At 40.2% G+C, this 15,669-nt stretch overlaps 1 protein-coding gene and 1 pseudogene across 3 annotated transcripts in view; one reads left to right on the forward strand and one right to left on the reverse strand.

Moving 5' to 3' along the window:
- RNF144B (ring finger protein 144B) overlaps window positions 1-15,669 on the forward strand; it is a 283,693-nt gene that overhangs the window by 73,790 nt on the left and 194,234 nt on the right. The window lies entirely within an intron of this gene.
- LOC105733879 (ATP-dependent RNA helicase DDX18-like) lies at window positions 12,307-14,293 on the reverse strand (annotated as a pseudogene).

Here is a 15,669-nt window from a genome sequence, read left to right on the forward strand (position 1 = left end):
TTTTGATTGGTATAAGAGTTTCGAATAATTGCTCCATTTTTCATATATTCTAATTTGCCCTGGAAGAAATACATGGGAGTTTTTTATTTACATTCCTGGCCATGTGAATATAACAGTTCAGATGATGAAACCTGATCAACATGCTGCAGAACACAGTTGACTGGCTGAACAGGTTGTGTAGTTCAGCATAGAGTAGCTGTGTTCTCAAGGCTGCTAAACCAAGGGTCTGAACACCACTGATTGCTAGTAGTGGGTGGATATGTATTATGGAAATGAATGTATAAAGCAGCCAAAGCCTGATGCCATGAAATAGTTACATAGTCAACCTCTCTTGAGAGCTAATTCATATTCAGCTCACCGATAAACTCATACTTGGACTTCCCATATAGCTTGCCTAGACCCTTGCTATTTAAAGTGTGGTCCATGGGTTAGCACTGGCATCACCTGGGAACTTGTTAGAAATGCAGACACTCAGACCCCTCTTCAGCAAGCCTAGCATGTTGGGTTTGCCTGATGATGTGGCATCCTGTTTTTCCAAATCATACTCATTTCTGTTAGTATGAGTCAGCGTCCATGAGTTTGATTAACTTCAAGAGACTGATGAAGTAATTGCTGAGCTTGTGAGGCTAAGAGCTGATCCTGGGCAGAGGTGAATTTATGAAGAGAATGTCCCTAAATGGGTGGCCCGTTGTCTGCCTTCAGGTGACCTTTCTTCTTGTGGGGTGCACTTTAATTTTAGTATTGACACTCACTACAAGTTGCCTCAGATAACAGCATGGGGCTCATTTCCTTTCTGGCACGTGCACTCCAATGAACTCCCCTCTTTCCCAGATGCATGAGCATGCTTCCTCAAGCTGCTTTTCAGCCAGCCTGGACTTCATCAGTTTGTGAGAGTCTTTGCAGATGGTGAAGAAAGAGTCTTGTGGAAATTCTATATGGTCATCTATCTATGAATTATTATAATTTTTTTTCAGGGTGGGTACAGTGGCTCACACTTATAATCCCAGTACTATGGGAGGCTGAAGGTGGAGGATTGCTTCAGTCCAGAAGTTTGAGACTGGCCTGAACAACATGGAAAACCACATCTCTGGGAAAAAAAAAAAAAAAAAAGCCAGGCGTGGTGGTGCGCAGCTGTGGTCCCAGTTACTTGGGAGGCTGAGGCAGGAGGATTGCTTGAGCCCAGGAGGTCAAAGCTGCAGTGAACTTTGATTTGGGAGACAGAGCTAAACAAACAAATAAACAAAACAAAACCACAAGTTTATTTATTTATTTATTTTTTTATTTTAAAGACTACTTATTTAGAACAGTTTTAGGTTCACAGCAAAATTGAGATGCCACCATGCCTGGCCCAAACCTAATTCTTAATAAACCTTGGGTTTACATTTAAATCATCTGGGGAATATATTTTAAAATTCTACTGCTTGGACTCTCATCTCCAGAGTCTGATTTCATTGGTTTGGTGTAGGCACTAGGCAAGTGTCCTTCCTAAAAAGCACGTTAAGTGATTCTAATGTGTGACCAAGTTTGAGAACCCCTGTTGTAACTGATACTGTCTCCTCCAAGTAACTACTCTGGAGAACTGGTTTCTGATACCACTGTGACACGTGTTCTACTTCTGTAGCTCTGTTAGGAAAGGGAACAATCCTCAGGATAACCCAAGAGAGAACTAATTGGAAACAATCTGTGTTGTAGCTATTGAAGTAATTTTTGAGATTGGAATGATAATGTGGATATCAGCAGATTCTGAAACTCCGAAAGCATCCAGATAATGTCACTGTCCCTGAAGGCTGCACTTTCTGGCTTTACTTCTGAGGAAATATGTGGAACTCCAGCCTTACACACTTCCCTCCCTCCACTAAATTCAACGGTACCTCTTGAGTAATCAGCGGAGATTACAATGAGCTTAGCAGAGTTTGCTCTAAGAGTATCTTGTTTTGGCCCATTTTCTAATTATACTATATCAGCTTAATTCTGTTCTTTTGTTTAAAATGCTCTGGTTCCTCCCTGTTCTTCAGCAATCATTAGGTTTATTAGTAGCCTAGCCACAGGTATATATCTAGATCATGTTGTGTACTTTAAGAGGTATAAGAGCAGCAGAGGGCTGGGGGCCAAATAAATATGCCTTTAAATTTGACCCGTAGGTGAGCTGGATTGAGGCAGGACAAGGGTGGCTTTTAGGTTTTTATTTTCCCTGAACACATTTAATGCATGAGTAGCTGAGGAGAATCAGAGGGGGATAGAAACCCAACCTGATTTCCCAGGCTATCAATTATGTCTACTTGACAGTGATTTCTCCCCTCCCTATAGTGTTCTGTTAGTTCCAACTCTTTTTTCAAAGTCTTAGAATACTAACCTTTAATTTTATTTTAGAATGCATACTATAAAGATTGCAATTTATGGATCAATGTCTTATATTCATGAATAGCACTAGTGTATGTATTAATGGGGAAAGGCAGATGAAATGGCAGGGAGCTGGAGGGTAGGCTTTGGTGGGGCACACGGTGAGGGGCAGAACTTGGGAAGTGGCCCAGCTGTTGACGTCTTACGATGTGCTCCAGCAGTGTGGCCATTCAGCCTTCGCTTCAGTGTCTTTGATATGTGGGCATGATTTCCTATAAAGAAGACTAAAGTTATTTCAAATAACTGTTGATGTATGTGAGAATTTGCAGAACCGTATGTGTCTATGGATACAGAGAAAGAATAGGGGGGACTCACTTTATTAATATTTTACATTAACAGCTACTTCTGAAATGTTTTAAACATAACTCGTGAAAAGCACCAACTTTTGTACTTAACATTCTCTTCTTTCAAGATTGCTAATTTGTGGCACAGTTTGCTATAAGAGCATCTTGTTTTGGCCTATTTTTTAATTGCACTATATCAATTTAATTCTGTTCTTTTATTTAAAATGCTCTGGTTCCTCCCTGTCCTTCAACAATCATTAGGTTTATTAGTAGCCTAGCCACAGGTATAAATCTAGATTATGTTGTATACTCTAATGAAAATACACAATTGTTTCCATGTTTGAGTATTTGTGCATTTCATATAATTTATTTCTTTGGAGTCTAACCAGTTTGCAAAACAAACAAAAGTTTGAATGATTAAGGGCTGAATAAAATATTTTCTTTCCATTGCAAATTCAATTACTGTTTGTACTTGGACTTATGTTTCCTAAAAAGGCAAAAAATTTCAACACATCAATAAGCTGGACGTGTACTGCATGACATTCCAGGTTCTTAGAAAATGAGATTAGAAATAGAACAAATGAATTGTGCCATTAGCACTGCCTCTTACTGGTTCCGTGAAAGGAGTAAAAAGGACTACTGCTTTACTCAGTAAGGGGAAAACTTTAAGACTTAGAACTTAAGGTGGACACAGCCTCTTTTAATTTCAAAGAGGCTACATTTTGAGCCAGATTTAGTGTGACCAATTGTTCCAGTTTGCCTGGGATTGGGGGTGGGGGGTGGTTTTCTGAGATATAAGGCTTTGTCTTTCTGGCCACCAGCCGCCATCCTGAAGCTACCTAGGAACTTGTGTGCTCCTGTAACCATTATCACTCAAGAAATTCCAAAAGGTTCTGTGCCAGGGCGGAGGAACATAGTCCAAATATATTCCTCATTACACCAGAGCTCCAGATTAGACTCATTCTCAGCAGCTCCCATGATAAGTATGACAACAGTATTTACAAGTATTCCAGGTTTTTTTTTGTTATCACTCTCCTATTGAAAAAAACACTCAGAGAAATTGAACACAGAAGTGTGTGACCCACTACAAAGTCTCACATGTGAGTTTATACCTAAGGAATAGTGTTCCTTAGGTCAAGTTGTGCTAATTGTACTCTTGGACTCATGGTCCAATCCCTTCCCTCTTTTTCAATGGCTTTGAACTATAATTTATCCCATCTTTCTCAAGTATCTTCTCTCTCTCTGCATTTTTGTTGCCATTGCTTTTGGTGTTTTAATCATAAAGTCCTTGTCTATGCCTATGTGCTGAGTGGTATTGCCTAGGTTTTCTTTTTTCTTTCTTTTTTTGAGATGGAGTTTCACTCTCTCACCCAGGCTGGAGTGCAGTGGTGTGATCTCTGCTCACTGCAACCTCTGCCTCCCGGGTTCAAGCAATTCTCCTGCCTCAGCCTCCTGAGTAGCTGGGACTACAGGCACATGCCACCACACCCCGCTAATTTTTTTGTGTGTTTAGTAGAGACGAGGTTTCACCATGTTAGCCAAGATGGTCTCAATCTCCTGACCTTGTGATACACCTACCTCGGCTTCCGAAGTGCTGGGATTACAGATGTGCATTACCACGCCCAGCCTCTCTTTTTGCCTTCTACGTTTGCTCTTAAATAGTCATTAAAAAGAGTATTCATTTATTTCCACATCCCTCTCTTGGTACTCATTGATTTCCTCATCTTTAGAATCAAATTTCTTGACCACACTGCTTACTAGTCATCTTCATTTTCTTATCTCCAGATCACTTTTCAGCACATTCCAAGCTGGTGTTCATCTCTTCCACTTTCTGAAACTTCTCTTGTTGACGTCAGTGTTGACCTCTAACATCCCTAATCCAGCGGACCCTTTTGGTCTGTTCTTGCTTGAACTTTCACCACCATTCCACTCTGTGGACCTCTTTTTTCCTCTTAGAGCTTTCTCTTCGCTTGGCTTCCATCTATTACACTCACTTGGTCTCTTGCTTTCCCTCTTACTGCTCTGGCCATTCCTTTTAAAAAATGTTTTTTGGGGGCTGGGCATGGTGGCTCATGCCTGTATTCCCAGCACTTTGGGAGGCTGAGGTGGGTGGATTGCTTGAGACCTGCCTGGGCAGCATAGGGAGACCCTGTGTCTCCAAAAATTTAGCCAGGTGTGGTGGCATGTACCTGTGGTCCCAGGTACTTTGAGGGCTGAGGTGCGAGGATCACTTGATCCTGGGAAGTCGAGTCTGCAGTCAGCCATTTTTGTGCCACTGAATTCCAGTCTGGGTGACAGAGCAAAATCCTGTCTCAAAAAAAGAGATTATTTTCTATTTATTTCTCCTTTATTCATTATTTTTCCTAAGAGGATAGGTTCTAAGCTTTCTTCACCTCAAACTTGCATTACTCTATAGGTTAAATAACATTTATGGCTTCAATTATCACGAATAAGTAGATTACTTCTAAATCAGTATTTTCACAGACTTGGTGTCAAAAAGCCTAGTAGACGTTTACACTATGTATTTTCTCTAAAATTCGATGTACTTAAGTATGGATTTGGGTTTTTTTCCTCCAAAACCACCCACTTGCTTTGATCAGAAACAAGGAAGTAACTATTGAGTTCCCCCAAATCTCCAACACCCTACAAATCCCCCACGAAGCATTGAAAATGGAAGCATCCTGCTTATTGCTTAAGAGAGCAGTTCTCTTGTAAGTGACATGTGAAGCTGTTGACTTCTCTCCACACTCATTGCTACCATCTGCTCATCTCTCACCTGTACTGCAACAGCCTCTCACCTGGAAGCACTTGCACTAAATTTTGCTTCCCTTCCACCGATTTCTTCACTGCAGCCAGGATGATTATTTAAAAAAAATACAAATCTGGTAATGTCAAGTTGCCTAGAAAAGCTTCTCATGGTCTTTTAGTTCAACTCTCAAATTGACAAATTCCTTCTTTATTATCTGGCCAACCTCTTCACCCTAGTCTCAAAACACTCTTTCTCAATCTTTCTACAATCCAGCCCTACGGAATTTTTAAAATTCTTTAAATGTATTTGCCCAATGCCCATTAAATATGCAGTTATCTCTGTTGAAACTCTTTTCCTATTTATTTTCTGATTCCTGTTCATCCAGGTGTCACCTGAAATGTCAGTTTGTCGGCCAGTAGTTGTCTTCTCTTGGCTCCAAAGTAGAATTAGCTGGGAATTTTTTTTTTTTAACCAATGATCCAATTTAACTGCTCTCCAATGGGCTGTGAATTAGAGTCACCTAGAGGACTTGTTACCCTGTCACGAGGTAATAATGATGCTGCTATCTGGGGACCACACTCTGAAACCAGTGCTCTAGATTAGACTAAGTCTGAGCTCCTGCAAAGTGCTTCCATAGACATGTGCAGCCCTTAGCACAGCACTTATCACATTTCATTATTATTGGTTTTAAAAATTTTGTCTTTCCTGCTAAAAAGAAAGACAATTCTTCTTTTGTTTGGCCAGACACCCCGGCTTTCTTGTTTACCTTGGTATCCCCTAGGGTCTAGCACTATGACTGGCACATAATAAGAATTTACTTAATATTTGTTGAATGAATGAATAAAAGGCTAAGATTGGGTAAGAAAGTGGTGTCTAGATTATTCATCAATCAGTTAAGGCAGTATTTTTCTTTTTTTCTGAGTCCGCTTGCTAGAGAATAAGGCAGTAATTAAACAGAGGTGAGACTAGGGTTTGGTATCTATTTTTAACTTGTTTCAAATTTGTTTGATTTCGATTTACTCAATCAAAATCTGATTGAGGGTGGTACATGTGTCTTGAGGTGCCTCCATACCCTAATTCTCGTTCTCATCACCACTATGCACCACATATGTGAAGAGCAGTAAACAAATGTATTTTGGTTGATTGTGATGGCAGACAATCCCATGAACATCTGGAACTTATTTGTTTTGTGTACATGTGTGTGCTTACATGTTTGTGTGTATGGTTGTATATATTTTAGAAATGTCTTATGCAGAATCACAGAAGAACAGAAGCTGTACATTGTATAGTACTCCATGGCTAGACAATTTAATTCTTTAGAATTGACCTTCCAGCAAATTCCTTCAGCCCGGATAGGGTTGTTGTGGATTAAATTGCTTTTTTAATTTTAATTTTTTATTTTTGAGACAGGGTCCTGCTCTGTTACCTAGGCTGGGGTGCAGTGGTGTGAAAATAGCTCACTGCAGCCTCAGCCTCCTGGGCTCAAGTGATCCTGTCTCAGCCTCTTTAGTAGCTGGGATTACAGTTGCATGGAACCATTTTACGTTTTGTAGATATGGAGGTCTCATTATGTTGCCCAGGCTAGTCTTGAACTCCTGGCCTCAAGCAGTTCTCCCCCATCAGCCTCTCAAAGTGCTAGGATTATAGGTATAAGTAACCAAGACCAGCTGAATTACATTGTTGAGGGATGTTCTAAAGTAGATCCAAGCCTTTTATTGCCTGCATGTTATCTTGAGTGTATTATCGATAGAGTAAAAGACCATCATAAATCATAGTTTGTATTTATAAAATATTATATGCTTATTTATAATTATATTTATTGAATACTTTCTGTATGAAGAATAATCTTATAAAAGACAGACACATTTTCTGCTCTCTTTCAGTTTTGTATGAGAGACATGTGAGTAAGCCAGTGATTAACATACAGCAGCATAAGTGCTGGAGTAAGCAGAGTAAATATGTAAAGACTACCTTGGGAATATCTAGGTCCTACTCCCAGACAAGCAGGGACCTGCTATGTTGTGTTTTAGCAACAAAGGATATTAGTCTGAGTGGCAATGGGGGTGTTAAAGCAGGTTATTTCTTGTCTGTGGGTCATACCCGGGGCACATTCTGAGATTTAGAGAATGTAAAGAAAGGCCAAGAAAAGAAATAGATTAGACTGCTCAGTCTTTGGGGATTCAGAGATGTGGTTCAGCAGGGCCATGCACACCAGAAAATGTGCAAAACTTCACATGTATATATGTGAATCTTTTGAAATGAAAGCTCATGGCTTTATCATGTTGTCAGAGGGGCCTATGATTTCCACAAGGATTAGAACCATTGCTCTAATGTATACATTATGGAAGTGGGAGATAAATTGATGACGTGATCCTGTGGTGAGTTAGAATTGCACTGGGATTTCCCTAGGACTTTCCCCTAAAATACAGAAGTCATCTGTTGCCGATGATACCTTTAAAAAATGTTAAAAGTCAAACCATACTTTGAATGTGCTAGGTTAGCTCACTAAGGAAACTTGAGTTGAGTTATTTTGTAAAGTAAGGAATTTAAGAAAAACACCCTTGTGTATTCATAAGTTCTGGTTTTTTATGTAGCCTTCCTATCAAGATGGCCATAGCAATACCACAACTGCCAGCATGACTACTAAGTGAATTCTTCTAGAAGCTATACTTCGTGTTTGTTATGTGCTAGATGCTGTACATATGTTTTTCTGATTTTCACAGCAACTATATATGACAGTTGTTATCTGCATTTTCTAGTGAGGAAACCAAAGTTCAGACAGGCTAGGAAATTAGTATTGAGTTTTATGTTCTTACTCTCGACTGGACAGCTAGCTGATATTCAGGGGCCACGATTTGAACCCAGCACTGGTGGATTCCAAAGTCCATGTTCTTTTCGTTGCAGAATCTTCATTTAATTTTTGGTGATGTGGTTTTATTCAGGTGTTTCTAGTTTCAAATAACTGAAGTAAATTTGAACTAGCTTCTTTAAAAAGGAAAAGTTGTTTTAAAGACAAGGAGTGTCTTGAGGAACCTAAAGATAGGACTCCAGCTGGCTTCTATGAGGAACTGGAACTGAGAGCTGTTAAGCCAGAGTTCTCCTCCCCTGACTTGTCCCTCCCATCTTGCACATCTGCTTTATGTTCTGTCTCTGACTTTCTCTGCTGCATGTCTAGATGCTGGAATATGGCTGCTGCACAGCTTTGAGCAGGCACAGAGATGAAGTGATTTTGACAGCAAATTTGGATTTGCTGTCCGCAAATCCAAAATTCCGATTAGGGGAAATCTGATTGGCTCTGTTACATTTGTATTTTTATTTATTTTTAAGACAGAGCCTTGCTTTGCCACCCAGGCTGCAGTGCAGTGGCACCATCATGGCTCACTGCAGCCTTGACCTCCTAGGTTCAAGTGATCCTCCTGTCTCAGCCTCCTAAGTATGATAGCTGGTATACAGGCACTTGCCACCAGATAATTTAGCCCAGCTAATTTTTTTTTCTTTTCTTCTTTTCTTTCCCTCCCTCCCTCCTTCCCTCCCTCTCTCCCTCCCTCCCTCCCTTTTTCCTTCCTTCCTTCCTTCCTTCCTTTTTCTTTCATCTTCCTCTTTTTTTAATGACAAGGTCTTGCTCTGTTGCCCAGGATGGACTCTAACTCCTGGCCTCAAGCAATCCTCCTGCCTTAGCCTCCCAAGCTGTTGGGGTTACAGGCATGAACCACTACACCTGGCTGGCTCTACTTTCAACAGGCATCCATCCTACGTCCAATCAGCTTTTAGCCTAGAAGGCAAAATTACATAATCCAAACATGGCTGCTATGAGATTTGAAGGCACCATTCTTTAATGGTAGAAATGTGTGACTCTAGTCTTTCCTCACTCATCTGAGGTATGGCTGCAGCCTATTCTGTGTCCTCTGTTACGTAGAGAAGTCTAATAGTTTCCCTTCAGGTTTGACCCATGATTATAGCTCTTTGAAGAGCAAATAAGTCTAGGACAGGCTTGGCAAATATGTTGACATGTCAGTGATTTTATTCTTTTGAAACCCATCCTCATTGTTTCCACAATCTCATTCCTCATAGCCCGATTTCCCCCCACCCCACCCCACCCCACCCCACCTCTCTTATACAGGAATACAGTTAGAGGATCTGCTCAGAAGAAATCGTGCACTTCCTTTGGAGCTCAACTTTCCCCTTGGGCTACAGCTCCAACAGACTCCCTTTGCCAATGTAAAACCCTCCTCAAACTTGTTGTGCTTGTTCTCTATGATAATATCGAGAGTCCTTTTCCCAATGGTCACAACTTATCCAGAAGTTGGTCCAGTTATTCATGTTGGACACACTGAGAGGAATAAATTCATGAGGGCTCTTAGGAAGGAAATGGTAGTCACCAACTTTCTTCTCAATTGAAGTAGCTCCAATGGAAGGGGGTCAAATCTCAACACCCAGTTACATACATGTATACTTTCTGTTTTCCTCTACAGCTGTAAAGAAAAAGAAACTCAAGAGGAAAAATTTATTGTTACATTTTTTTATAGGTAGTTCCAAACTTAGGAATGTTTAGGGTTCCTAAATGTTTAGGGATCTAGTTGTTTAGAACTTGGAACTTATTTTATTATGGAAACAACTCTGTACTTGCTAGTTTAGGTTTCTAGCCAAACTGCAAATAATAATATGGTCTACAGCATAGCTGATATGATGACCTTTAAATTTTCCTTACCCTTAAAATTAGAGTCTGAACTCTTCTGGTCAATCCCTGAATTCATTAGCTTTCTAAATATTCATTCCCCTAAGCTTCTCTAAAGTTTGGCATTCCCTGGAACCTCTGTTTTCCTCTTACTGTAAAGGAGGTAGGCGGACAACACAGAGGTATGTAAGTGGATGATGGTTGTGGGTTCCCTGTATCAAAAGATGTAGTAGTAGTAGATGATACAAAAGGAAGGATAGGACTGTGTAGAAAGTGGTAAGTTTATGACCTTAGTGACTAAAAAAAAGAGGAGGCAGGTAAAGAGGAAAAGGAAGGAAAGAATAAGAATGGCTGGCTGCAATTTTTGATAAATATTGTCTGTAGTCAATGTATGTATTTAAAATATTAATTATTTTTTGTATGCAATTATTTGAGTTGCTCTTTCCCCTCCATTATTCTTTTATTTATTTGTTTGTTTGTTTTTTTGAGACAGGGTCTTGCTCTGTTACCCTGTCTGGAGTGCAGTGCTGTGATCATGGCTCACTGCAGCTTCAACCTCCTGGGCTCAAGCGATCTTTTCCCTTCAGCCTCCCAAGTAGCTGGAACCACAGATGCATGCTGCCACAACCCAGCTAATATTTTGATTATTTGTAGAAACAAGGTCTCCCTATGTTGGCCAGGCTGCTCTTAAACTTATGGGCTCAAGCGATTTTCCCACCTTGGCCTCCCAGAGTGCTGGGATTACAGGTGTGAGCCACTGCGCTGGGCCTATCTTTCCCCTCCATTAGCCTGCAGTAAATAGAGAATAAATCTTACAGCATTTATCATTTGTTTAGCTGGGTCCCTGAACTTACCTTCCTGGCATAAGATGCCATGACTGCACAGAAATGCAGCCAGATAATGAGAAGGTGTACACTGGCCTCTCATTGCATGGCTAGGTCGTGTCATCACAGTGTGCCTTTGTGGGGCTCCTGTTTATGTGGCTTCAGCAGATGATTTCATCCTCTTTGCTGAGTTGGATCTAGACAACTTACATTCTCAGCAAACAGATGGACAACAGGGTTGAAATAAGATCTTGTACTGAAATAGTCCTTGAGTCATACTCTTTGACTGTTTTCTCATATGGGAAACTTGCCTCTTCCTTCTTGCAGAAGGCCAAGGCTGAGATTTTTCAGTGTACTCAGAGTTGTTGGACTCTCTTCTCAATATGTTATGTTGTATATTTTTCTTCTTGGTCAAGATTGAGAATCTGCTAATATCAGAATATTATCTAATTTGTTTTGGCAGAACACCTGGCCCTTTGCCCCAAGTAGGCATTTAAAAATAGAACTAAAAGTTTTGCATTAACATGCTTTTGTCCTCTTTCCAAAAAAGATCCTGACATGAGAAAAAAGGGGAGCTTGATGTTACCTATAACTTTATTTGGGAAGCAAGGGCGCTCTACTTCAGGGCTGTCCAATCTTTTGGCTTTTCTGGGCCACATTGGAAGAAGAAGGGCCACACATAAAATACGCTAACATTAATGAGAACTGATGAGCTTTAAAAAAATCGTAAAAAAATTGTATAATGTTTTAAGAAAGTTTACACATTTGTATTAGGCTGCATTCAAAGCCATCTTGGGTCACAGGGCTGCAGGCTGGACAAGCTTGCTCCAGTTGAAACTCTCTTGACTTGGTCATTGGGTTCTAGTGCACATTGTGCCAGTAACTGTGTGACCTCAGGAAAGTCAGTTTATCTTTCAATGCTCAGTTCCCCCATTTATAAATGGGAATAATAAAACCTCACCTGAAGGGGTGTTGTAAGTATTAAATGAGATGACATTTGTGAAAGTACTCAGATGAGATAACATTGCTGTATTAACATAGATGTTTTTTAAAGGTACAAAAAGAATTTTGTTAAAACAGTAACATATATTTGTATGTATGAGGGAGGGATATTTAAAATTAAAAAATATAATCACAATAAGACCAGATATTCCTTGCTTTACCCTTAGGGAACCAAGAAAATTAAAGCCTGTTTTATATCTCCAAAATAAAAGAGACTTGATAGAAGTAACAGTGCTCAGTGCTTGCAACCCAAGTCAATTTATACTCTTGTTAGATAAGTCCAAATTCTAAAAGCTGCAAAAAATCTGTTAAATCAAGGGGAAAAAATTCATTTTAGGACAAAGTTATTCAAGATGAAAGAAAGGCATGTCTTCAGTGGGAGAACTGCCTGCTGTCGGATGATTTCTTGCTAAAGTGTTTAAAGATTTTGGACTTCTCAACTTTCTTGGTTTTCTTGTAGCCAAATCCACCACTGCCTCCTCGCTTTTTCTTCTTGCCTTCATTGCTGTTGATGTTCAGATCAACAAAGGGAGCCACCTTGAAACCGAATGACAGAGCAACTTGAGGCAAATTTAAGTTATTCACATTAAAGATCTGTTTCAGAGAATGGGAATCATAGGCTTGTATGTATGACTTACATGCTTCCTGGACTGACTTGTCAAGAAAGTAGTTCTTTTCAATCAATTTCTCAAGCTGAGGCTGAGTGTTAGAAATTTTAGACCAGGAACAGTCAAATTCACTTAATGGAACCTTGGATTGTTTCAAATAGTGAAGAAAATAATTCTTTTGGGTGCAAAATGAGCAGGGCGTGCCCTCTCCCATTTAGACCTCTGGCTGTTCTACCCACACGATGCCTATATTCCTTAGGGTCATCTGGAGGGTCATACTGAATAATCCAGTCGACTTCAGGAATGTCCAGTCCTCTTGCTGCCACATCTGTACACAATAGCGTTCCTGAATCTGCGTTGCAGAACTGGAAGAATGTGGTTGTATGCTTATTTTGCTTTTGCTTTCCATGAATGGCCAAGACGGGCAAATCAATGTAGTTCGGCAACTTACAGTGGTATTTCACGGACATACAAGATGACAAGAAGACCATGAGCACCTTCTTTCGGTTCTTCTCAAGGAATGTAAAGAACAGAAGGAATCTCTTTTCAGAAGGATGAACAACATATCCCTGCTCAAGACCATCCACTGTTGCATTAGCTTCATCATCAACAGGAATGTACAATGGTTCCTTTTTTCAGAGAAATCCTCGCTAGGTCTTCAACTGTTCGAATTTGGGTGGCAGAAAAGAGCATAATCCATCTACATGTTGGCAAAAGTTTAATAGTTTGCTTTAATTCCACTTCAAATCCAATGTCCAAGATCTGATCAGCTTTATCAATAACCAGGCACTGCAGATTTTTATACATAAACCCTGGGGTGTTCTGCATATGGTCCAGCAGACAGCCTGGTGTGGCCACGATGATATTGATCCTGTTAGCAAGTTTCTGTGCTTCAGCAGATCTGTTACCGTCACCCATTATCAACCCATAAGTATGCACGTGCTGAGTTATTAGCTCCTTAAGAACACCAAAAGTTTGCATGGCTAATTCTCTACTAGGTGAGAGAATAAGGACTCCCCTTCCTTTCCTGGGCATGAACTTTAACGTAACAATGGGTTCAACTGCAGGGGTGAGAAAAGCCAGGGTTTTACCACTGCCTGTTTTTGCAGCTGCTAGAAGATCCCTGCCTTCCAGAGTGGTCTGATAGTTTTATGCTGAATTTCAGTCATGTTTGTAAAACCCATTTCTTTTATTGCCTTCAGAGTGTTTTCATTGACAAGATGGCATAGAGAAGCAAATGAAATATCCTCAAAAGCTCCTGTTACTTTCAGGAGCAAGCTGGGCACCTCACTGTCATCTCCATCATTATCTGGCTTCTACACATTATTTTCTGTGTCTTTAGGAGTCTCGGTACTTTCTTATTCAGAATCCCCTTTGTTTTCAGTTTTTGCTTTTTTTGTATCAGGCCCAGCATCATTCAGCATTTTTCTCTTTTGATTGTGAATTGGGAGACTGCAGTGCTGCTTCTCCATTGGTTAATACGATAGATTTCTGGGGATATTTTTAACTTTTATATTTTCCCCTGCTTCATGAGACAGGTCTCCATTTTGAGCTTCTGATAAGCCCATATTCATAGAATGTTTTGATTTTTTAACCTTTCCAGCTCCCAGTGTTTCTTCAGACACATCTCCATTTTGAATTTCTGATAGGGTCAGATTTGAGGCCCCTTGCAACTTCAGGTTCCACTGCTGCAATTTGAGGTTCCGCTTCTCAATCTTCTTGCACAGGAGTTTCATTGGCAAGTGAGACATGCTGTCCAAGAAGTGCCTAGACCATGGCACCACACAGTCAACATAGATTTTTGATATGGTTTGGCTGTGTCCCCACCCAAATCTCACTTTGAATTGTAATAATCCCACGTGTTAAGGGCAGGGCCAGGTGGAGATAAGTGAATTGTGGAAGTGGTTTTCCCCATAGTGTTCTCATGGTAGTGAGTAAGTCTCACGAGATGTGATGGTTTTATAAATGGGAGTTCCTCTGCCCAAGCTCTCTTGCCTGCTACTATGTAAGATGTGCCTTTGATTCTCCTTTGCCTTCTGCCATGATTGTGAGGCCTCCCCAGCCATGTGGAACTGTGAGTCCATTAAACCTCTTTCCTTTATAAATTGCCCAGTCTTGGGCATGTCTTTATTAGCAGCATGAGAATGAACTAATACAATTTTGTTTAATTTTCAGAGATTAGAACTACGCTTCCTCTATAACAAAATAGTTCATAGGAGCAAGGAGTAATTAATCCACTTAAAGATTTTGCTTATTCTAAACCAAGTATATTTGCTCACTATATTTTAGTCAGTCCTTTGGGGAGAGGGGTGATGATGTTGACCTGTGATTTCATTTCATTTTTTGATTACAATATAAAATATAGTCTAATTCAGGGCATGCTGTGGATCACAATGGCTCATCCTGCTCACTTGGGGATATTTATTTCCATCACACTTTCTGGTAAGAGACATAAACTGGTGTAATATCAAAGGAACACCATAAGCCATCTGAACTGTTGAACTGAGATAATCATGAACTGGGTAGGTGGCCATCCAAGTTTATAGCATTCTTTTGGGCATGATGGTATCTCATTTCTGCTTCCTTATCTCACTCCAATTTTCATAGCCTCAGGTATGTGCTGCAACATATATATTGTCCAAGGTCCTGCAGAATTATGTGTAAAAATTGCAGGTTGAAAAGACTGGAAAATATTTTTAAGGATGAAGTAACCCTATGTAGTAACATTGTTTGTTCTCAAAAGTTTTGTCTCTGTTGGTCAGTTTATGGATTACTTCCATCAAAAGAGGATAACATTTTAGATTAGTTATTTTCAACATAACCACTGAGGATGAGAGCTTCAGCCTGTATGTATGCATTAGGTCCTATGAAAGGAAGACAGATACTGGACAAGGACCCCTCTCATCTTGATAGAATGGACTGGGAGCCTTGCACCAAAGTTTCTCTTACTTGTCTTGATTTGTTCTCACTCTTACATGGGGAGGTGAGGGTGAATTAGTTATGATTGACTACTGATCTTTATTCACAGTGCTTATCAGAGGAGTATAAAATACCTCTTTTGGCCAGGTGTGGTGGCTCATGCCTGTAATCCCCGCACTTTGGGAGGCCGAGCGGGGCAGATCACCTG

This window comes from Aotus nancymaae, unplaced genomic scaffold, assembly GCF_030222135.1.
Source record: "Aotus nancymaae isolate 86718 unplaced genomic scaffold, 86718_ANA_hifiasm-v0.15.2.pri h1tg000051l, whole genome shotgun sequence".
Classification (NCBI taxonomy): Eukaryota; Metazoa; Chordata; class Mammalia; order Primates; family Aotidae; genus Aotus; species Aotus nancymaae.